General features: G+C 39.1%; 1 pseudogene; it reads left to right on the top strand.

The window, feature by feature from the left end:
* Positions 1-127: 127 nt before the first annotated feature.
* On the top strand, positions 128-24,978 carry LOC121078325 (annotated as a pseudogene).
* Positions 24,979-25,276: the final 298 nt, after the last annotated feature.

The raw sequence follows: 25,276 nt of genomic DNA, 5'->3' as shown, positions 1-25,276 counted from the left end.
TCATGGCGGAGCGCAGGCTCGGTTCAGCCAGCTTCCTTGGTCAAAAAATGCCACTAGTCAGTGAGTAAAAATGAACCATTTGTAATAAAAAAAATGACCTCCGTACCTGACCCCTGCCCTCAGAAGACCCTCAACTACCAGCGGAGGCAGCGCCTCCAGCCGCCTGAGGGCGCCGCTTCCGCAGCCGCGGCGAGGCTGTGGGCGGGCCGGGCGCAGGCGCTGCTGTGGCGGGCTGGGGCCGGCGGCTATGGTGGCGCAGCGGGAGGGCGGGAGCCAGATTTTCTCGGACCTCTTCCACCAGGACGGGCTGGTGGTGTGCGCCTGTGGGCTCGGCATCGACCGCCTGCTGCTGCGCTTCCTCCGCCTGTACAGCGAGCCCGCCAGCCTGGTGCTGAACACGAGCCCCGCCGAGGAGGTGAGGGGAGGAGGAGGAAGGAGGAAGGAGAAGGAGGAGGAAGGAGGAAGGAGGAAGGAGGAAGGAGGAGGAAGGAGGGATGGAGGCGGCTGCCTAGGCCCGAGCAGAGGCTGCCCGCTGGCTGCTGCCGCCTTGGAGGTGGGGTTTGGCGGCTGGGGATTCTTCCGCGGCGGTTTGGCGGGCCGGGATGGGCCCTGGTCACTTCTCGGGCCGTAAGTTAGTATTGCCTGCTCCCTGAAAAAACGCAAGATAAAATTTTCAGGGTAGCTAAGATCCATCGAGTGGCAGTGGCTTGTACTTTCTTAAATATTGTCTAACTGATATTGAAAATACTTTTGTTTCTAAGCACCTGAAAGGGTTTGAAACTTAATGAAGGATGTCTAATAATAAAACATCACCATAATTCTGACTTCCTTATCTAGTATCTTACACTGTCATGGTTTTATGTATTTGTGGACAGCTCTGCAAAACTAATGAAATAGGCCTAATTGCAATTCTTTTTTGTATCCATTTCATCAGTTGTCAGAATGAAGTCTGTTGTGTTTTTACTGCATTTGTTTTAGGAGTATTTTATTGATCAATTGAGGTCAGACGGAGTTGTTCATCTTCCTCGGCGTGTTACCAACAAGGTTGCAAGTAACACTCGCTAAGAATTTTGCACGCAAGGAGGAGTTCTCTTTGCAACAAGTCGAATCCTTGTGGTAGATTTCCTTACTGACAGGATTCTTGCAAACCTCATTACTGGTACGAGCTTAATGAAGTCAAGCTATGACTGAAAATACATAAAGCTTAATTCTGTGGAAAGAGTTCTACTGACTGATGTTAAGGTTGAAGAATTATTTTTTTTTTTTACAAAGACTGAGATAAAAGGAACAAATATGTAGTTCTTACCTTTTTTTTTTTTTAATGGTCATCTTTGCTCTAAACTTGTTTGCTTTATTTAATCACACAATTTGAAAACATCCACATTCTTTTTAGGTAGTGGATAATGTCCCTGTATGGCTTTCTGATATCAATAATAAACTGGAAAACAATCAGCAGTTAAACTATGCCATGACATAAGAAACATGGAAATTCAGAGTGGCTGCGTTGCTTTCCAAGGAAAATAACTTATACTTGAGAAAATAACGTCCAGAATACTCTCAGTAAATGGCCTGTGATTGAAACTGATTTTAGATTGCATATTTATCAACCATGCACACTTGCTGGTTTTTGCATTAATGAATTAGTCCTGATGATTTTTCCCATCAAATAAAATAACAATGTCTTACTAATCTTCTTGTAACATCTCAGATGCTATCTAAATAGCAATATTATGAAATAATGTTGTTAAAACTTCGCAAAGATTTTTGGGCATAGCTTGTGACTTTATTTGTTTTTGTATAGAAGTTACGCATGAAAGATGTTCCAGTTGTCTTGTTCTCTAATGTTCTGGTCACTCTCTTCCCCTGATCTCAGTTGTTTTTATGTTCTTGTCTAAGAACATAAACATAGCAGTTAAGCTGGAAACCCTCTTACAGCCTGGAGAGCTAGTAAAACAGATGCCTGAGAGTATAGGAATATTTTACTGGTATATAATATTAACATCTTTATAATGTTTAAATGCAACAGAATACTAAATGTGTAGAAGAATGTACGTTTTTGCTTCACAAGCTATATCTCCTTCCTTTTAGTCAACCTTTAAAACCTCAAATCTGTGAAACATATTGAACAGCTTCATGCTAAGGCAAAAGGACACTAGACTTGTCAATTCTGTTTTTCCCAACTGAAAAAAAAAAAAAAGGTAAACAGTTTCTGGGCACCTCCTTTAATTTCTGTTCTTCCCTTTGGCTCTTTCCTGTTTGCCTTTCCCCCTTATCCCAAAGAAAAATACAAAACAAAATAAAACACATCTTTGGGTTTTGTGTGGATGAAGGGAATAAAGGCACTAAAGATTTTTTTAGAAATTACTGACCTGAAATGACACAGAGTTGTTATACTCATCGTAATGCCACTGGAGGTCAGTGTGACACCAGTTTTTACAAACCTGATGCTTCATTTAAAGCTTGGGTAACACGTGTTTCTATTGGAAACGTACTACCTGGGTGTGAAATTGTACGACAAAACCAACAAAAGCTTGTAATAGTGTTTCTTGAGGAACTAACATAGAAAAAATACGGTACAGTGTTGGTAAGTGTTAGAAATATTGTTTATAAAATCACTGAAGAATCACATGTGAATGAGCAGCTCATGAACTCGTAAATTCAGCTGAATGAATTCCCTATGTGTATTCTGTTCCCTATTTGTTTCCCTATTTGTATTTGTTCCCTATTTGTATCTGAAACTAATTTCATTCAATTTGTGACAGAAGAAATGGTCTTAAAGACCTAAATTTCTCTAAGTATTTTTGAAAATAGACTCAAATTAAATCTTTAAGAGGCTTAACCTTATGGTATAGCTGTGCTTTTAGCCAGTAGAAATCACAGCAGAAAGTGATAATCTAAATAGCTTAAGAAAACATCATTTATTGAACAGATAATTTAAACCATGAAGTAACAGGAACACAGTCTCACAGTTTCACTGCTCATGGAAGTATTTTTTTCTGATTGTGGTGAAACTCTATGGTTATTTATTTCTTTGTGTCAGATTGTGTTGTGTTTTGTTTAGTTTTGTTTAATTTTCCGTTTCATGTATGTGATGTATAAAGAATATTTCTTGATGACTGATGGAAACCAAGCTGCTATGTCTGTGGCATGCATTAAGTCTTCCAGGAGCAGAGCCTGAAATGGGACTGGGCAATTCAGCTAATAACCCATTCAGTGCTCTTGCCTTGGGCAGAAGGTCTGCTTTTTTTTTTTTTTTCTGTCCAGTCTAGAATGTACATCTTGTGTACTCACATTTTGTGTTATAAACTCTACCTTTTGGTATTACAAAGATGCAGAAATGAACAACACAAAGCTCTCTGAATTTTCCTTCTTGCCTTCTGAACCATGAAAAGACCTGGGGGTGTAGCACAAAGTGAGGAAAATGTGCATTGCAGAGTTCTTCAGACATAGTATTCTTCTCTGTGCCTCATTTTGTTTGTAAAATCAGCTGGCACCTTTGTAACTGTGTGGTCAGATTGGCTTATAGAGGCTGTGTTGGAACAAGGACCTGCTGCTTATCCAAAGCTGGGGATGTTAAATTATCTGTCAGCAGACCCATGTGACTTCAAGGGATTTGTGAGCCTATTACAGTTTCTTCCTTATGAGATTTTTGTTGTTGTTGTTTTTCCTTTGAGGTTTGTTACTTGTAATAATGATGTGGAATCTAGTGCAGTATTTCTCCATGGTTCAGTCACCAGAGCTACGGGCTCACATGCCTAGAATGAGAACAGTCATAATCATGAAATCGTCAGGTGGTTTTATGAGACCATTCATAAGACTGCAGTCTTTGCATCTGTAGAAGTGGATTCATCTTGCATTTAGCTTACTTTACATTTAAATAGTTTGTAACTTTAGTTTATACGAACTTCTTTATAATTACGGTATCAGCCATATTTCAGCCATCATAGCGAAACACTTATTATTACACATAGTTGTGTATCTGTATCATACTTATCTTAATTTGAAAATTAAATGACATTTTAATGTTTTCTACTTTAGCTAAATAAAGAATGCTAAACAGTAGAGGCACAGGCCAGTAGCTGTAAAATAAGATTTTTCCTTTTTTAACTGGTATTTATATTACCTTTTTTTTTCTTCATATAGAAAGGAAAATATGTACTGAAAGCATTAAATTATATATAGCTGCTAATCGTTGAATTGCATGTATTTGTTGAATTTATGAATTTACATAATGGCATCTATATTGTAACTTTGCAAAAAATGGTTACTCATCAAAATAAATGTCTCACCATCACATCTTCACTTGGCTATTTGTTATTGGGATAAAAAGTGGCAAGTGGCATCTCCTGTAAATGAAAAAAGGGCATTTATATCTTGATTAGTATAGTAGAAATCTAACATCCTGAGTTTTCCAATTTATATTTCTAGACAATACGTCACTACTTAGATCCTCTCTGGCATCAGCTTGGAGCTAAGACAAAATCTTTGGTCCAGGATTTGAAAATACTGAGTACTTTGCTACAGTATCTAACTCAGTATGATTGTGTCACTTTCCTCAATCTTCTGGAGTCACTGAAAGCAAGTGAAAAAGCTTTTGGCGAGAATTCAGGTAAACACAATAACCATACAAGTTAATGCATGAAACAGAGAAATGATGATATTTTTAATTAACATTCCTAAACATATGAAGGTATCTAATTAGGTTTTATATAACCAGCCATACGGGCGTAGGTTTTTATTGACAGATAATGCTTTCATCTTCCCACTTAACTGCTGTTACTTAACAGCGTGAGATTTGCATCACATTTCTGTCTCTTATTAAGCTAGTAATTACATAGTAAGCAGGTAGCACAGGTAATCCAGATGCGAGATGTGAGGCTATTATTGGAAATGTCTGAAGCATGTACACTTCAAATGTCAAACAATTAATGTTTTCTTTTTCTCTTTAGGTTGGATGTTTCTTGACTCCAGTACTTCAGTGTTTGTAAATTCTCGAGCGAGAGTTTATCGCATTGCAGATGAGAAACTGAATCAGAAAGGCAAAGTGTCTGGAAACAATGATGTAAAGAAGGAAAATGGTACTGATTGCTCCTAATTTTAAGTTAGAGAGTGTAACATGATTTCAAACACTCTGTGTATTATTGTGCTGTGGTTTGTTACAGGATCTTACACAGCTCTAGACCTCAATCTGGTAGCTGGGATATATTGAGACATAATCTTTGTTCAAAAAGCATATAATAAACAACATAAAACAGTCACAAAAAAGTAAGGCGTTCTTCTCAGCTTACTCAGCTGATCATTGGGAGAGCTTTTAAGGATTGTTCTTCAATTACATAGATTTCATCTTGATCTTTTGCATTTTATATGAAGGGATAAGAAGCTGCCATTACTTTAAATATATATATATTTCATTCAAGAGTTTCAGAATTGAAGAACAAGTCAATTGAGAGAAGTAGCTCTAATTTTTTTACTGTGATTATACTGAAGAGCTGGTTTTAAACAATAATTTATGGACTTAAGACAAAGTGTTTCATGTATTCTCACTGGTAGGATAGATAGTTATAAGACAATTATCTATTCAGTTTATCCCAGTGTAAATCAAAAGATCTCATCTGCTGTGGTCTTTGTTCTAAATAATGAGGCAATTTGTACACGTTCCAGCCTTCTACAGCAATTAAAGTAATGCAGAAATAGAACTGCGTCATAGCTTTACAAGCTGTATTGGTCTGTTACGCAGTCTTGCCTGAACTGTTAAGACAACCATAGTCCCCTCGCTTGGATTGTGGAGGGGCATGGAGCTGCAGGGGGCTAGAACTATGGTAATTAAGGTACTGCTTGGTTCAGGTTCAAAAAAACAGAGGTTCCATCTTTTGCCCATACCGTCTCATGCATTTTCTTGGGCACCTAAAAATCGCTTTTCCAGGAGGTGCAGCTTCTTGGGTAGAGAGTAGAAGGTGAGTGTGTTTCTAACTAACTGCGTTGCTGCCTTTCCTATTTTAGGACTTTTCATCCCCTTAAATTTCACCAAGTTTTATTTTAGGAAATAGTAAGGGTAAAAAAGTGCTCTTTTCTCCCACCCACAGTGTTCTGACTATGGATAAGAACTGACTCTCTAACCTAGTGTTGTAGGAGTTTATCTGAATCAGCTTGCAGAAAATTGTTATTCAAGGCCCACAAACGTCAATAATACTGTGTGAAACCTGTATTTTTTGGACTCCCTAACACAGCTGACAAAGGCTGAAAACTAGAACAGTCTCAAGTTCTGTCTTATCCCACACTTAAAAAAAAAAAATAAAAAGAAAGCATCTGAGTATGTTTCAGCCCATGCTATATCTGCTTCATTTCGAATGGTCAAAAGAAAAACCTTAGATGGTGTAAGAATAAGGAACGCTGAACTTTCGTTAATCTTCTCTAATCTTGGTTTGATACAAAATATGATGCAATTTAGACTCCCTGCAAGTCCAGAACAACTGTGACCACCAAGTGTAAAAGGCATTTGGCAGGCACACTTCTAGGATCATTAAAAACAATTTGCTCAAGATGTCTTGTAGCTGGATTAAAAGAAGTACATCATAACAGATTATAAACATGATATTGTTTCTTGACTGCAGGGCAAGTGCTTATTTGTGCCAGTGATGACTGAACTTGAGCACAGCTCAGGGAGTATATTACTGATGGAGCAGAAGTCTTTTTAACAAGACTGTATAATAAAACCTTTGGAAAGGATGAGAAGGCTGGAGATGTGTGGATTAAGGACAGAAAAGCTGTCAAGTCCAGAGGATATGCCAGACCAGATACAGGGCCTCAAGCCAAAAAAGCCAAACTCGCAACTTCTTCAAAACAAAACAAACACAAGAAGCAGCAAGACCGGACTATAATCCAAATGATGGGGAAAACTGAGGAGGAAAACAAAGAGGAGTTGGATGTGGAAGATAACAAAGAGTTAAACAGTAGCCAAGAAGGCAGTATCGATGAGACCATTCATGAAGATTTCACCTGTGAACTTACCTTCAGATTCTTACTGTGGTATTTTCAAAAACCCACTCACAATTATTCATCCGTTGCAGGGTTGCAGTGATCCCTATGCTCTGACCAGGGTACTGCATGAGGTAGAACCAAGATACGTCATGTTGTATGATGCAGAGTTAACTTTTGTTTGGCAGCTGAAAATCTACAAGGCAAGCAGACCTGGAAAGCCTCTGAGGCAAGTGAACTTGGTGATAATCAAGACTGTTCTTGCTCTAATTCTAGTCTTAAAAGAAAAAAAATTCTATTGTGCACGTCTGGCAGTCAAGGCACAAAATGCATCTAGTGATTTTCTTAAGCTACCTTTTAATTCCTGTTTAGCCTTCTTTTTAATTTTAAACAAAACTATGTTGAATGTATTTGCAAGATAGTTTTTACTTCCCGCTAGGTATTTAGTCCCTTAATAACAGAAACACCTGTAATAAAATGTCCATTCTATAAAAGGCAGTTTGTTCTATGTAGAAGATAAGATATCCTCATGCAAATATATGATTTGAAGTCTTACATGTTTTGTTTTTTGTTGTGTGTTTTTTTTCCTACATCAGGACAATTGCAGATTGTAGTTTATTATACATAGTCTTCTGGGAAGATTTTTAAAATACTAAGAAAGTAACTTCTCCGTTATATTTGCTTTGTGTCTGACTAAAATCTGAGTCCACCCTGGTTGAATCCCAAAATTTCAGTAAGCCTATTTCTTTTTAAGAAAAGAGGGAAAAATGGATATAAGATTTTTTGTTGCTGCTTCTGCAGTATCTTTGCAGTAAAAAGATGATGTTTTCAGCTTACCTTTTCGAGGCAAGTATCAGCTTTTCAGGCACTTACTGCTACTAATCTTAAATACTGTTTTTTGGTGTTTGTTTTTTTAATTTACTAAATAGTTTTGTTTTTTTTTTCTCCCCTCTAAACATACAGGGTGTATTTCCTCATATATGGAAGCTCAACAGAAGAACAGCGCTATCTGACAGCTCTGAGAAAAGAGAAGGAAGCCTTTGAAAAACTCATTTGGTAACAAAATTAACCTTTTGTTATTAATTTCTTACATAATTCCCATAAGTGCTCACATTTAAAATGGTGAAGTTCTTAACTGTGCAAAGGCTTTAAGTAAACTCCAAATTCAATTGCTTCTTAGATCCTTGAAGAGAATTTTCCTATTGATGGAAAAAACCAAAACCTTCCTTTTCAGAGTACCTGATATTTTGGCTTTTTAGTATGAAAGTTCAAAGACTATCCAGCATAACTAGTATTTTTACTTAATTGTTTAAGATTCTCCTTTTGAGAAACTTATGAAAATGTGTTTTTGTCTGCAGGTAACCTATGTTGTAAGGTATTTCTAAGGCTTTCATGACTTAAGTAGTTTTCAGGACTAAACCAATTATTTTCTTAGACTGCATGAGATAATGTCTTCTCACTGGGTTATACTCCTCGTACTAGTCATTAGTTCTTTTGTTCTCTATGTGCTCTATGAAATTCAAAAAATATAGCGAGATGCTCAGAAGTACTACAAATAAAATGTTTAAAAGTTTAAATTTAAAATAAATGTTTAGAATCTAGCCCAAACAATCTGGAAATCCTAATGAATTGCATTTCTAGTTGGGTTTACAATTAGTATTCAACCACATGTAATTTTACATCTCAGTGGACAGTACCTAACTGTTACGAAGTATTTGTCATATATAATTGCAATTTTTCAGTGATTCTTTCTTTGTGGTTCCTTAGGGAAAGGGCCACTATGGTTGTTACTGAAGAAAGAGAAGGAAGAGATGAAACAAACTTAGACCTTTTGAGAGATGCTAAACCTGCCTCTGTTTCCACTGACACGCAGAACAGGTGAGTGGTTTCTGAAGCTGGGCTCACAGCTCTGAGCTGTGAAAAAGGCTTGTAACCTATTTTGTTTAAATCCTGTCCAAAGCATCTAGGTGGTAGAGGCAAGTGGATTCTGCAATCCTGATGGAAAAGAAGCATTGTGTACCTTAGTGCATCTCTCACTGTCATTCTGAAATATCAGTGAAGTATGTTTTTATTTGAAAAGAAATTATAGATTAAGGAAGTATTTTACCAGATACCATTTGGATTGTTTCTGAGCAGCCTGTTGCCGGTAGTGAGGTGGAAAGAAACTAAAACATTAAAACTGAAGTCTAGAGATAGTCAAGTGATGTGTTTTGTTCTTGAACTAGTCAATGTTTGGAACTTCTTGTGATCTTGGCGAAACAGATTGCCTGAATGAACAACCCCAGATCATGTTTTTCTCTTTCTTTCCAATAAAGCATCTTTCTTTCTTCTTTTGTTGCATTTCTAACCGTATTTTTGTTCCCTTCCTCTGATGTGTACTCTGTCTTCATCTTTACAGCTCTGCCTCTATTTTTCTTAGCTGTCATTTTTTGAAATCTTGCTCTTCTTTACCATATGCTCTCTAATCTTTGCTGTGATGTCTTTAGTCACCTCAATGCTGCGATCTTTTCATATGTCCTTTTACGGATAGATCTATAGAAGTTAAAATATATCTTCTGCAATGAAATGCCATATTTCTGTGGGAAACAGCTGGAAATAAAAAGCAGCAGCTTCATTATCTGATTTTGCAGGAAACATTTTAGACATTTTTTTCATACGTTTAAGTAATTTTCCTCTGCAGTTTAATATATCTCGTTGTCACTACACAGCATATAGAAGATAACATGATAGTTCTATTAAACTGCAGAGCATACTCCATAAACTATAGTATATAATGTGGCAACTCATTTGTCTTTAAAGTTTAAAATTAAATAAAGTCTCGATTTATTATACTGCTAAATATGAGGTATAATGTAACAGGTGAAGTTCATCTATTATGGAAGTGCTGGCATCACACAGGATAGCTAGAGTTGGAGGTCATGTGTTAATTTGTTTAACTCTTTATTTTGCTCTTTAGGTGAACAGGAACAGAAGAGTACTCAACAAACTATAATAGTGGACATGCAGGAATTTCATAGTGAGCTTCCATCACTGATTCATCGTCATGGTATTGACATTGAGCCTGTTACTTTGGAAGTTGGAGATTGTATCTTAACTCCTGATGTCTGTGTAGAGCAGAAAAGTATCAGTGATCTTATTGATTCATTAAACAATGGAAGACTGTATACACAATGCATTTTGATGTCCTGTTACTATAAGCCACCAATTCTTCTGATTGAATTTGAGCCTAACAAACCTTTCTCCTTGATTCCGCGAGGTTCTCTCTACATCAGGAGATTTCCAGTAGTGACGTTACTTCTAAACTAACTCTTCTTACACTCCATTTCCCAGTTATGTATCCTGTGGTGTCCTTCTCCCCATGCTACTGCTGAACTGTTTGAAGAGTTAAAACAAAACCATCCACAACCTGATGCAGAAACAGCAATGGCTGTAACAGCAGACTCTGAAACTCTTACCGAGTCAGACAAGTATAACTCTCTTTGCAGATTAGTCTGCATATGACAACACAGGGAGATGATGCAACCGTAGCAGTGTCAGGTAAGCCTGGTCATAAACAAAAGGCCAGACCAACCAAACAAATTCTTGACTGCAAAAGCAAAACCCCATTGATACAGAGGTTTAACCAGACAAACAGGGCTTGGGCAACTTAGCACCACGTGCTGTGCATACAGAAGCAGCAGTATGAATTGCAAGTAAATTCTTGTCTTTACAGAAGATATTTTTCTTTTTTTTTACTGTTGCCTTTATGGACATCTTGTTGTGAAGGTTGACTGCAACTCTGAGATGGATTGTGTAGTACTTAGGTCACTGGTTTCTTACCTCAAAGTTGCTCTGAGTGAGCATCTGTAAAGCTCAAGGCTGTAGCACATCATACACATACCAGTCTTACTACTTATTAAGAAAAGAACAAAAGGAGAATGACTAGGACAAGCACTCAGATTTTTACTTTGCATTAATAGTTGGCTGTCATGAAAGAAAGCAAGCAGCAGCAGTTATTACAGGGGACAAAATAAAATTAAATATTCCCAAAAGAAAAATCAGAATTAAAAATCATCTGTGAGAATTACTGCTGATCTTTGCTCAACACTGCAGCTTATAGAGAAGCAAGGAGGGGAGATTCAGACATTATCAGGAGATCTTTAAAACTGGCTTTTATTATTTGACATGGATACAGAACTGACAAAGACAAAAAAAAGTCTGTAAGTAAAACCTTAATTCCATATATAATTTATTTAATTTGGCTTCTGTTGCCTAGAATTGCTTGAATCCTCAAGAACAGCTGGCAGACACCAAGAGAAAAGAACATACTTAGGACAGCAGCAGAGAGGGGATTTATTAATTATTAAAATCTCTGTATTTTATTTAGCTTCTGCTGCCATCTACAGTAGCCATCACAAATCTACACAAAGAACAGGTATAGCAGTAAGAGGAACAAAATAAACCTTCAGCACAAGAACAAGCTGGGCTAGAAAGGCACGGTACTTTAACTAACAGTCACTGGAAGACCTAATGAACCTCTTTGTAGACAGCATCTCTCAGTGAGAGACTAAAAATTCATTCACACCTACTTCTCTGCTCTGTAAACGAGTTAACTCATCCACATAGCACATAGATAAAAGCACAAACTTCATGAATCTGTGTGAATCAATACAGCAGTGGAGCTGCCTATGAACTGATAAAAGTTTTAATTTCTCTTTATAAGCGATTGGTATTATTTCTCTTTAGAAGATTTGTACGTGGGTACCAAATAGTTTGATTCAGTTTCTAATTTTTCTATGTGGTCATTTCATGAAAAGATGAACACCATATGGAATTTATTTTTAATCTTCTCCTGAAGAGCCTTGTGTAATCTAAATATTTTTCACTAGCTATCTCAGTAGAAATTTTTACAGTTCTGATAACACCAAGTAATGCTGCATTTCTTCCCAAACCTGTATGTCTAATAAAACCTGCTTGTGGTAGAAAGTAATCTGTCCAAGGCACACTGGTCATTTTTGCAGAATGAAACAGTAAAAAACAAACAAAAATGTAGTATCTGTTTTAATAGTAAAATTACCTTGCAAACAAATCCTTAGAAAAGATGCTAGCTTATAGGCTAGCTTATGTTCACACCAGCAAATGCCGACTTCTAGTTCTTACTCTTCTCAACAGTCCCAGTGTGATGTTTACCTCAATGTTGTCAGCACTATATTAAAATCTGAATCAGCACAAACTCTGAACTCCACTCAGTATATCAAGTCAAATCTATTTTATTATTTTATTTTTTTCATCCTGTGATTTACATCTTTCCCTTTGGGAAATTTCTACTGCTCCAAATGACTGCAGATTTCTACTACCTATTGTATTATGGCACTTTTCCTTTTTTTTTTTTTTTTTTTTTTTTTTTACACTGAATACAGTTGATTATTTTGGTCCCCATTTGTAGCATCACTGAAGATTAACATACCGGAATAGTGAGAAATCGAGCTATATGCTTCATTAAGGGATGGGTTCTAATGCAGCCTTAGAGCAGGCATTCATAGACTGGGACCAAGCTCAAAGCCACGGTTGTCACAGTAGCAGAGGATACTGTTATTTTCTTGTCAGAGAACTGTCTAGTGAATGTCTTTGCTGAAATCCTCTGTTCTCAGATAAACCTTAAAAATTTGTCATTATTCAAAAACTAATTCTCTTCACTTATAAAATCTTTGACAAAGATTCAGAAATCAAGGTTATATCGTACATGTTCAGACATGATTCCTGAGGATCTAAGAAAGCTGGCTTAATATTTTTCTATTAATAACTTTTCATAACTCCATTTTTAAGTCACTTTTAGTATTTAAGGTACTGTTAGAAGGATAAAGCCTCAAAATATTTATTCATTTAAACTTCTGCCTTAATATTGTTGACTGAAAAAGTTGCGGAGTAGTACCTGGACTGTGAAACCTAATTTAAGCCATAACCAAATCATCTGAAGATTTAACTGATAATTGTGACAATTGGCCTTGGAAAACTGCTCCCAGTAAACACTTGTTACAATAAAACAATAATTCTAAGATGTTTGCACAACATAAAAGCAGAGTGGTCAAAGCAAATATATTAAAGCAACAGCTCATTTTTGAGTATTGCTGGTTTTTGAGCCCAAAACTGTATTAGGTCATAAAATGCCCCTGCTAGAAGATTTTGATATAGAGCACAGCAGCATATGCAATCTTTTCCAGTGGAAGTATAAGTACACCAGAATGTATAGATTGACAATCTGCCCCAGATGTTAGAAAACTCACTCAGGTTTTCAGTCTACATGAAACAAAGGACTGAATGAAATGATAACATTTACCTTAATACGCATCTGATTTAGCTTGTGTTTCCTAGCCATTTTTGCCTCAACAGAAATTTTCTTAGTAATCTATGTGCAGGCCACATATGGATCTTGATATGGATAAAGACATATGGATAAAGACATAGATTGTGTGTATTACATAACACAATACGAAAATATATGCACTAAAAAAGGAACAAATATGAAAATACTTGAAACTATTCTCTCGTTGGTTTATGATGTAAACAAGATGTGAGCAACATTCTCCTTCTTTTTGGACTGTGGCAACTTTGAAGATATGAGCTCCCTGTGACTTAAAAAAGCTGAGATATCTGTATTAGTCAACAGCAGCCTGTTCTATCATAATTCAGAGAACAGAAGGCGTGTCATTTTTATAAACCAAAAGTACTTTACTAGCATACAGTGCTAATTCACTGAACCAGAAAGTTTTCACACCAGTGCTAAAGCTCAGAAATATTTGAAATATTTGAAACACACTCATTTTCAAAGATGTCAGGAACACATGAAAGATGAGGAAGTTTACTAATTTACATAGGATGCATTTGTTAATGAATAGTGCTTTTCCTCCATGCCTGAGAATGGGAAAACCTGTGATTAAAGAAATGCTAATTTCATTCTTTAATAAATAAATATGATTTATTTTCTAAGAAAATGTGGACTAAACATGTTTTGACCGACACCTGTAGTAACAAGGTATCAAAAAGGAGATCATTTTTTAAAGAAAAAGAAAACCTTTTGAAATGCAAACAGCAGGAGGGAAGAAGGGGTTTTATAGGAAAGTTTTCTAATACTCACTTTCATCAGAGCTAAAAGCTTTTGATAGAGTTTGCCGTCCCCCCCCCCCCCAGTCATCTGTACAGTCAGGTTTTTATTTAATTCAGATGGCCTTTTGTAGAACAAAATTCTTCCATTTGAACATTGTCTTTCCCTTGGCCTCTGAAGAAACCAGACTTCCAAGATCAAAGGTAGCTGCTGCAGCAGCCTTGGAGCCAGCAGGCTCTTTGGATTTATAAGCAGCTCTCAGAGCATCCTCTGGATGAAGAGCCTGCCTTTGCTCCAGGCAAGATGGAGCACAAGGGGTCTTGGAAGACAGGAAAACCTTGGGATTCATGTGCCCACACCAAATCAGATCTGAAAACAAAACATCCTCTTCAGCACATCCCAGCACAGCAGCTTTAAAAATATTCGAAGATAAATTAGACAACAAACCTCCTTTCTGCCAGTCCAGAGGTATGCAGTCCTTCACCAGTTGTTTGTGCAAGGTGTGAGACTACAGGCATGCCTTACTATTACTGGGGAGCTGTTGCTAGGAAGCATCAGGATTTATCCACTTTGGGGGCTGAGCAGAAAAACAAGCATTTACAGCTATATAAACTACATGAAGATATCCAATTAATCCCATTTCCTCCTTATTTTGTTTAATATATGTAATTGCTAAATGAAACGGCATTATGCCATCTAGGTGAGCAGTTGTGCAGACCTGCAAAGAAATGCTGGCAGCGAATTCCCCTGCCACTCCCTGTAACTTCACCCACACCAACAGCGTACACACGTCTTCAGCGTCGGCTCAGGCAGCACAGAAGTTGTGGCCGAGATGTTTCCCAGAGTCTCCGCTTCACTCGCAGCACGGCCAGCTCAGACAGGGCTCTCTGCCTAGGAAGGGAACGTTCTGAGCTGCACAGCAGGGGATGAATGAGGGAAAAGGTGATGAACAGGAGCAAAACGTTCCCAAATATCGCCTGCTTCTTCCTCTGCGCTCTGATTGCACCTAATCTCACAGGTAATCACTAAAATACCTTTAGTCAACTGAAGCCAAAATCTAAGGGGTTGTGAGAAACAAAAACTCTTTTGTCCTTTTTTAAACCTGCCTCTACAAAACTTAAGCTAAATAGCACACGGTCATGTGATCCTGAATTTTAATTCTTTGTCTAAAATTAATACTAGAATAAGTAACTGAAAAAGACAACCTATAAATTCTATGTTCTACAAGTCAATTCTGAAATCTAAGAGGAAATTTCAGTTTGAAGGAAATAATATTCTAATGCTGTATTTGCTTCCACTCTTTTGCTGTTCTGTGAGAAGCTGAACTTGCGAGTCGCCTTTCAATGCTGGTGTCCTTGGGTACAGGGGCATGCCCTGCTTGTGGAGTGGGTGCAGGAGAAGGTTAAAGTTAATTACAGGCTCAAAGACCTTCACTAAGGGGCTTGTGTGCCCTAGAAGGAGGCTGTACTTTTTGCAATCTGCTTCTCCAAGTAAAAGCTGGTCTTCAAATACATCCAGAAGGTGTGTTGCTTCAGGGTCTCCTGAGTACACCACCGTGCTTTTGCAGTGGTCAGTCCTCTGGAGACATGGCTTGCAAGTGCACTCAGGTTATGCTCAGGGCTGTCTTCTGAGGGTGGCATCTCAGCTCCTGAATTCAAGTTGTGTTTTGATACATTTTTTTGTCAGCCTCAGAAGTAATTGTACAGCTTGTTTGGACAGCAAACCACTTTGAATCTTATTTATAATTCTTAGTTGCTTGATGTGGAAAAACATTGCCTCAGCTCTAACTTGGATGTTCTCTGCAAGTTTATTATGTGGAATAGGGACAATTATGACAAATATTTTTTAATAGATGGCAGAACCAGGCAACTATTCTTCAAAGAACCCATTTTTATTTTTACTGTATTTTTGATTACTAAGGCTGTGTGATGTTTCTGCCTAGGAGCCGTGCTGTTTGAGTCTGCAGAGTCCACCAGCCTTGTCCAAACTGATACTCATCCAATTTTGCCTTCCATGTTGTGACAGGCAGTTGGAGAGAAAGGTGGGAGAACTTTCCACTGAGTGTTCCCCATTCCCTTGGCCTTCACATGAAGACTTATGTCTCCTAGTGGCCTTCCTCAGCAAAGACTATTTTTGATTGAAAGTCTAAAACCACTCCTGTGGCTGCCCAGAGCTGACACCAGGTTAAAAAACAGCATGGTTCCCATCCAGCCCTTCGGTCCAGGCTTTGTATTCAGGGTGCTCTGGGTCTCAGGCAGAAAGGAGGGAAGTGAATCATTGCTTTTATTGCTCAAGACCCCCTTTTAATTTGTGTACAGGATGAAAAGATCTCGAGTTTTAGCATTACACCTTTTTGATTCAGTTCCTGAGGGATGTCCACTGTATTTGCAGTAGGGCATGGTAGTGCAGTTACAAACATGTCTGCATATGCAATTGTATACTAAAGAGGAATGCTAAAGTTCACTTTAGTGTATTTGTTATTTAATTCCTTAACCTTACAAGCATGAAATTTTATCATTTTTACATGTAACAACTATATGCACACACACAAAAGGTATGTATAGTTATGTCTGCACATATATCTTTTTTCTGTGTTGCTTATGAAATCTTACCCTAGGGATACAATTCTCCATCTGAAGGCAGATGTCCCAGCGAGCACACCATTCATTTGAACTGTATGTCCATAACACTATTCCCCAACACCATTGCTTTACCTATGGTGCTGGAAGCTTAGTTTTCTGACACTGAGGCACAAACTCTCAATGGCACTGAGTGAATAACTGCTGTGTTTTATGGGTTTCCCACAGGAAAGTTCAGAAGTATGTGGCCCTGTAAAAATCAGCAAGTGTGTTCTGTAGATAACACAAATGAGTATTAGGTTTTCATATATCTTTCCTTTCTTGGAGAAGAGTTCTTCCCAGCAGCAGCCTTTGGGCCCGTCCCAAGAACTATTAATACCAAAAAGAAACAAATCAGTGAAGTTTTTATAGAAACACATAGACTGTTACTTGGCCCAGAGCTTTTCCTAATGAAAGGAAAAAAGAAACCCTAGTGTCTGTATATGAACTTTTGTGGTTCAGATGAAGTGTGGCAACAGGCTTCCCTGTATGTAAAACAGTCACGGATTTTGTCAGCAAACTAAGAATGCAGTGTAGTAAGCTAAGTGTAGCCAGGAAATGAAGATTGATCTCAGCCAGATAAAAAAACAGTTTGGCAGCTATTAAAGGATAAATATCCCAATTCAGAAATATCCTCTTCTTATTAAAAATGGTATCTAGAAAATATAGTAAGATAAAATTCTGTACTACTGCATACAACAAACTATATATCCCAAAAAGTCCTAAAGTCAAGGGCTTAAAAATTAGGAAGCAACCCAGTGCAAGCTACCTCTGTTCAGACTTGGAACGTCATTGTGTATGTGAGTCATGTGGAAAAACTGGTGCCCAATCATGTAATTAAAGTCTGTTAGGTAATTCACACACTTAAGTATGCCAACTCCAGAAATTCACATGGGAACAAGAGTACAAGGAAAAATAGTAGTATACAACCAAAATGTCAAGAAGTATAGAGAATGGACCAAGAAACTAAATGGGTGATTGAAACAAAAAGTGCCTTGACAGTAGTAGGGACTCCCAACCAGAAGTGGTAGAACTACTGATGTAGCAGACTGTGAGTCTTCCATTATCTAAGTGGCAAGGAGATCCCAGAGATCTCTGGCATTTAGTTTAAAGAATGGCCGAGCACTATGTAAACAGATTCAAATAACTTTTGCCAAAGAATCACATTGATTTGGCATCTTCTCCCCACATTATTAATGCTTTTATAAAGATATGAATATGAGGAATATTTTAACGGCAGAAAGAAGAGTTAGTTCCAGTGCTGTAGAATAATAATCACCATGAAAATGTTGCTCACGGACTCATCAACCTGGTTTTGATCCTGGATAGAATAATTGACATTAATTGGTTAACTTTATAATCATAGCTTAGAAGAAGGCACCCTCTTTTAATGACAGTGAAAGATTAATGGAAGACAGACCTCGCTAAGAGAAACAGATCTAATTAAATAAATAGATAAAAAAGACTTATAAAGGAAACAATCTTTATGTAACATACATATATTGTGCCAGAGTAATTACCTTGTTTCTAGAAGAGTGTTGAAATCACCACTGCTACACTGGATTGGTTTAAACCACTCCATCCATTCCTTACTTTCAGTGGTTCCTTGGGAACCATTCCCCACTGAGCAGAGAGAACATAATTTTCTTGGGACTGGAACGTGGCAGAACAGAGGTAAGACTGTTCCCCTAGTGTAGTGCAAGATGTGCCTGTGGGGAATACTGCCTTCTGTACTCTGGTCCAAACACTGCTAAGAATTTTACATTAAGATGTCATAGGATAAAATCCATAAACTGTAATGTAGGCACCATCCCAAACTTATGCTTTGCTGATCTTGGAGAGAAACATTATAACTTCATTAGTCCATTGAATAAGTTTATCCAAGAAATTAATGAGGTAATTTGATTACAGCCTACAAGCACTTACACTATTAAAATCCTGCAACATGAAAAAAGGCTCTGTACGAGAGCCAGGATCTTCCACAAGTGTCCAGACCAGTCAAGCCTGGAAAGAAACTGTACATTTATAACCCTGGTGGGAATTGTACATTGGAACAGTCTGCATTAAATCAAATAGGACAGCTTTCTAAAAGCTTGACCTTTTCCCACTGTTTTATTGGTATAATTAAAACCTCTGAAATAATGAAAAGGCATGCTTTGCCTTACTGTAAGCAGTACCAGCCTAACTGCTCTGTCACCTGCTCTTTGGCTGTCATTTCTTTCTTGTAAAATACTTTCAAACACTGAAGTGGCAGTGGCGAAATGCAGAATTTCTGATGCAAACACAGTTTTGCACAATTCTTCTATTTTTTTTCTACTACATTCATGTACCTTTTTAATATTTATTTATTTATTTATTTATTTATTTTCTGGGAATTTTAGGTGAAGATGCTCTGCTGCCCTCACCTCAGAATATCTCTATTCTTTCTACCAACATGAGACACTTCTTAACATGGAGTCCTGTGACCATCCAGGGTGAAACTGTGAGATACTCTGTTGAGTTTCAGGGGTAATTTCTGGCTTCTGTTTTTATGTTGTTTTTTCTTCTTTGCTCTTTCAGCACTGTTTCCTCAGACTTACAGTCCTGCACAGTTCAGATGTCTTGAACACTGTTCAGTTCACAAGTGTAAGAGAAGTTTGATACTCCAGCACTGTTGATCATGAGTGGAAAAAAACTAATTTCTGGTCTAATACTGAGGCTGTTTACAAGCCATGCTTGAGGTGATTGTTAATAGATACCTGAGTAATCCAAGGTATGCATTAACCCTACATACGAAAAATACCTCTGTCCAAAGAATTCAAAAATTAGGAAGTAACAGTTTATTTAGAAGAGGAAAGAAATGTATTCAGTGTTAGTCTTTTAAACATATTACAGAATCACAGAATGGGTGGGGTTGGAAGGGACCTCTGAAGATCATCTAGTCCGACCCCCCCCCCCCTTCCCCCCCCAGCAGAGCAGGATCACCTAGAGCACCTTGCGCAGGATGGCACCCAGGCAGGTTTTGAATATCTCCGGAGGAGACTGAACATCCTCTCTGGGAAACCTGTTGTAGTGCTCTGTCACCCTCCCAGTAAAGAAGTGCCCCCTCATATTGAGCCAGAACCTCCTGTGCTTCAGTTTGTGCCCATTGCTTCTTGTCCTGTCACTGGGCACAACTGAAAGGAGACCATCTCCCCTTCCCTTCCCTTCTCTTCCCTTCCTTTTCTTTTCCCCAGGGAGTATGAACGTGAGTATGCTAATGAGAGCTGGATCCCCATCTGTGAGTGTTCACTCATCACAGCCACAGTGTGTAACATCACAGAGGATATATCAGCCACTGTGGCCTATAACCTGCGTGTAAGGGCAGACATTGGTGCTCGAAGATCACAGTGGGGCACCCTCAAGGGTTTCTTCAATCGCATCACAAGTAAGTCCTGCTATTTGAGTTAAGCTACATCAGTTCTGTTCATTTCTGAGTTCTGTCCTTCAGTCATGCCCTGGCTGGTAGAGTGGTTTATTTGACAAGTGCTCATGAAGGATGATAATCAGTCTTCTGAGGGTTCCTACAGTTTAGATCGCAATGCAACAGACCCCACCATTCAGGGACCTCACAGTTTTCCACAGCAAATTATCAGACAGCAGTTTTTTCAAACAGTTGAGGATTTCAGATTAGCCCCATAGTTCTGCCACTGACTGGAGCATCTTGCCTTTCTGTAAGCAGCTCTACCTGATCAGCTCCTGCCAGCTACAGCATTGCTGAAGGACTTGCTGCAGACAGAGGAGGACCCTCGTATAGAAGACTAGAATTATTCATTTCCCAAACTGCTGGAGCCATCAGCATCTTTTAGGACTTAAACTGCGGCTTTGGGCAGTTCTCATCCTGGTCGCCAAAAAGGAGGTGGTATGCTGCACATCCATTTATCAGCATCCAAGCAACTCCTCCCTCCAGCTCCCCAGCATCTTAGGTCCTCAACCTGTTTCCTTTAGCTGGCACCTTCATAAAACCTGTTGTAGTCTGATGCCAAGTCTACACCCAAACCTCACCTTTAATCATCCCTGAGGAAGACGTGGCAAAATGAGGTTTTTTCTTTCCTGACTGTGGTTTTGGTCCTCCCCTCACTTTGAGAACAGGCTACCCAAAGTCTACTTGGCCTAGGACTTAGGCAACCTTGGGACATAGCTCCTAGGTAGGATCTCAGGCAGGTACAGTCTGTAGGTCATGTTCAGACTTGTTTTCAGCCAGAGCCCTGTCAGTGACCAGAGGTGTTTCTGAGCTCAGGGAGAGCCACAGAAGGGAAGATCCCACCACACTGCTGTGGACTTGTCTGGCCATGTCCAGAAGTGTGATAGCTGTCCTCAGCGGTATCACACATTCAGTGGTCACCTTGCATAGCAAGTACATTTTACCTTTATGTTTAAATGAGTCTTTTGAGGGGACCTGCTCATCCTTTCACCCTTGTGGTAAAGAGTAAAATTGTCTCATGGTTTGTGCACATTGTGTCAAGGCCTATTTGTGAGATCTCCAGAGTGGCCACCTGGCATTACCTTTATACCCTTTCCCTGTACTAAGGCATCACAGAGGCTTCCCAGTACAATGAAGTGTTTGACAGTTTGGTCCAGTGTCTTAGAGATCCCAGTACAGTCCTCTTGCTAAGCTGTGAAATTTATGAAGATACAGCTTCCAATGGGCTGTAATGTGAATATATGAACAAAGGAGACAGAAAAGGCATTATAAGTTGTTGTGCCTATACATTTTTACTGCCTTTACTTTGGTGTCTCTTAGTAAAACTGGCATTGAGTCTAGTAGGAACTAAGGAATTCAAAGCACAGCCTGCAAGTTCTGTGTGTGATTTATGGACAGACAGGACATCAGCACAACCCATAGTACTTCTAGACTAAAAAAGCTCCAGCCTCAAAGCCTTGGGTATAGATATACATAAAGTATGGCAGTACACGGAAAACAGTTTTAACATATCTTCCTTAAAACAACCAGTTTAGTTGATTTTAGTTCTTCATTTGTCAAAGTTCAGATGGTTGGTTGGTATCCATTGTGCCAGCACAAGAGGTAAGTATTAAATGCTCATGTTTGGTTAGTATTTGTGTCTTGCACTGTTCATTTGCTAATACATTAACCCAATGTTATTTTTAACCTTCAAATGGTGTTATGGCTTTTTTTTTCTTGAAACATGATCATGTTAAGCAGCTTATCAGCTTTTGATTTAAAAGTACAAAGTAGTTTTCCAGGCCTCCCATTTGTGGCACAGTCATCATGAGCATACTTTGATTTCACGTGTTCTCACTCTTCAGCATTACTGGCAATTCACTGTCATAAGAACAAATTCTATTAAGAACATCTCTTCTGTATGTTCTGTATGTTCTCCTTCCTTTCTTGAAAGCAAAGATGTTGAAACCAATTTCAGCTACAACAGAGTAGTAAAGAATGGCATGGGTAAGTGGTGCAAATATGATCTCTGTACTCCCTTGAATCATGATTCATGAAGGTGCAGTGTGTAGTTTCATCCATGCTTGACTGATTCTGATTGTTTCACTAGTATTTCTCACAGCAGAATCCCAGACCAAACCAAGCTTTGAATATCAGAGTAAGCATTAAGCATATCACCAACAGATTTACTTGCATACTAGTTATAAAAACATGTCACAGCAGGTCGTCAGCCCAGCCAAGTATTTCGTAAACCATGTAGATACTGAAACAAAATCTGGATTCATGTGAACTGACTGAATTAACACGAGGCTTATGTTACTTTCCCTTTCACCTTTGAATAACTGTCAAAATTCCCATGAAGGAGCAGTGGTTTCACAGTTCCTGTTCTGTATATTAGAGCTAAGATAATGCCCAAAAGCAGAAGAACAGGCCTGATCTGGTGTCTCAATTTCTAGTTGCACAGCTGGTTCTGCTGCTGTTGATCACATGGGACCCTCAGGCCAGACACTTCCTCCACCAGAGAAAATTCAAAACCTTTCAAGTCTGTGCAACTCAGCTATTGCCAAACTCCCTTCACAATAACAGTCACAGTCTTCCTCCTGCTCAAAATCTCCTGCAGTATCTAGACAAATGGGGAGTAGCGCAGAGAGATGTTTCTCCCCCATCGAGGCAACCGGCTATTCCAGATTAATATTACTGTGCTCATGGTGGCAGCTGCAGGACAGTCATGGTGGGGACCCTCTCCTCCTCTCCTAGGTGGGAAAAGGAAGACTTGTTTGAAGATTTGCCTCAGATGTGATAACAGTGCTCTCTCTCTGTTGGCAGCTTCCCTGACCCCACCTCCAATGAAGGTCATAGCAGATGGGTATCATTTACTAGTGGAGCTGAAAGACATGGGGCCTGCCTTTCAGTTCTGTGTTCTCTATTGGAAGAAAGGCCAGGAGAGTAGGGTGAGTTTTACCCTTGGATTTTGGGCACAAACAGAAAGCCCATGTGATTTAGAGTGAAAGCATACAAACATTTCCCAGGGTCTGTTTTTCAAGTCCAAGATGCTGCTGTGAAGCTGGAGGACCTGCCCAGAGGCCGTGTGTGCCATATTCCTCTGCGCTTCAGGCTAGTCAGGACAATTGCAGCCTGCTTAGTGCATCCAGAGCCCTGATGCGTTCTTATTCCATGGCTGTTAGTTTAATAGGCTTTTGAAATGAATCTTGACTACCTTTTGGAAATCCAAGTAAATGAGTTGAACCTAGCCCATGAGCTTAAACATTAGAAAGCATCCTATAGGCTTGTGTCTAATTTCCTTTTACAAATGAAACACTACTTTTCTTCAATATATGATATTAATCACCTAAATATTAATTCCAAACTTCATAATAGATTCTACAAACTGGACTGTCACAAACATCAGGTTTACTGGTTAGTACATGTCCAGATCTTTTAATCTTCTAATATTTTAATAATTGTCACATTGGACATGTCTGATTTGACTTTTTGCAATAGGTTATACACTGAAAGCAAGAAATGACCTGATTTTTCCTTGAAATCTTTTCAAACTAACAGCTCTCAAGGTCATGTTTCTGTGGAGAAAGGTATTTTGATGGAGAGATGGACTTTGCCCTGCTAGAAGAGTCCTACTGGCTTGTTGGAGATATCAATGTGTATGTGATGGTGGAGGCTTATCAAGCCTCCTGTGAGCACAGGCTTTGCCTCTGCAACACAGCAAGATTTAGTTGCTCCTAATTTTCACCTGTTCTCTCATGACTGGGCAGGCTGCGAATAGCAACTTCATCTTGCTAGAAGTTCATGGAGTTGTATTTGTTACAAGAAAATCAGGTTACAAGAAATTCAGGTCAGGTTCATCTGCTGTTTAAACTGTACTGGAATGTGTTACAGTTGCGCACACCAAATTCACTCACTCCTCGCTAGCCCGGTTCATCTCCTCTCTGTGCTCCAGTCGTGGTGCAGCTCTTGCACCCCTATCACAGCATATCTCTGGCAGCCTTATCACATCATGCTAGAACAGGCATGATTTTGGCATCCCAACAAAAACCCAGATCCCAGATCAGTCATCAAGCCTGGGGAGTAAGTCATGGTCTAGTGTTCCGGCTGAACACCACTCTTTGGCTCATGACTCTCTCTTTGCATCCCCTCCTAGTCTTCCAGGCATGTCTGGTCTCATTCATGTGTGGTCTCATTCTGCACTCAACTGTGCTTCTTAGTCTGCTGTTTTTCTATCTCCTCTTATTCACACAATCCTCTTTGACACCTCCTGCTCCTATTATTCTCCTTCCTTTTCTCCCAGTAAAGTCTGTGCTAGCATTATATTAGGAATCCTGCTCTCATTTAGGTCCTTGCCCTACGTTCTGATGTTCTCTTTCCTGGGCCTATGGCAGATGCAATGGAAGATGGTGAAAGATGTCAGCTCCACAGTTCACCTGGACACCATGGAGGCAGGACATGATTATTGTGTAAAAGCTCAGACATATGTCGAGACGATCAACAGAAGCAGTAGCTTCAGCCAGACACAGTGCGTGAGAGCACAAGGTAACAGCCAGCCTTCCTGACTCTTCCCTCTGTGTAGTCATGCCCCAGGAAGATAACCCAGCATCTCTTATTTTTATTTACAGCCATTATCTCCTGTCTTGTTTATAAATGTGCTACCCATTTGTTCCTTGGGGGAAGTAAAAAAGGAAGACTTGGGAGTGCAGGCCCCTACAGTAGCATGGGTATCCTTATCTGGAGTGGGCTGACAAAAAATCTCACCAGACGGGGTAGGAAGGGCAGCTGCAGAGGGCAGAGTCTGATTGCATTGAGTGGTTTGTCCTCACAGTCTGAGAAATTTTGCTGCTTCTGTTGTTTCTAGGTGGCAGATCCTTGTGGCTCGTTACTGCTGTGATGTCCTCTGCTGGCTTTGCTCTGGCTGCTTTGACCCTGCTTTTCCTTGCCTGGAAAACAAGAAAAATCTTTCAGTATTCCTGCTGCCCCATTGCTGTCCTGCCAGACACACTGGTAACTTTTTTGCTTTGCTTTATTGTTTTTAGGGTGATGTATATTCACAGAAGCATGGGGCAGGCAAAAAAGGCAGACACGTGCATATGAAGACTTGTTTATTCCAGTGTGATGGGAGAGCTGGTGTCCAGGGGAAAGAGCAAGCGCACCATTTATCGTAACTTCAGAAAC

The sequence above is a fragment of the Cygnus olor genome, chromosome 15, assembly GCF_009769625.2.
Source record: "Cygnus olor isolate bCygOlo1 chromosome 15, bCygOlo1.pri.v2, whole genome shotgun sequence".
Lineage (NCBI taxonomy): Eukaryota > Metazoa > Chordata > Aves > Anseriformes > Anatidae > Cygnus > Cygnus olor.
Note: the sequence above shows the minus strand (reverse complement) of the source record. Positions and strands in the feature narration are given on the sequence as shown.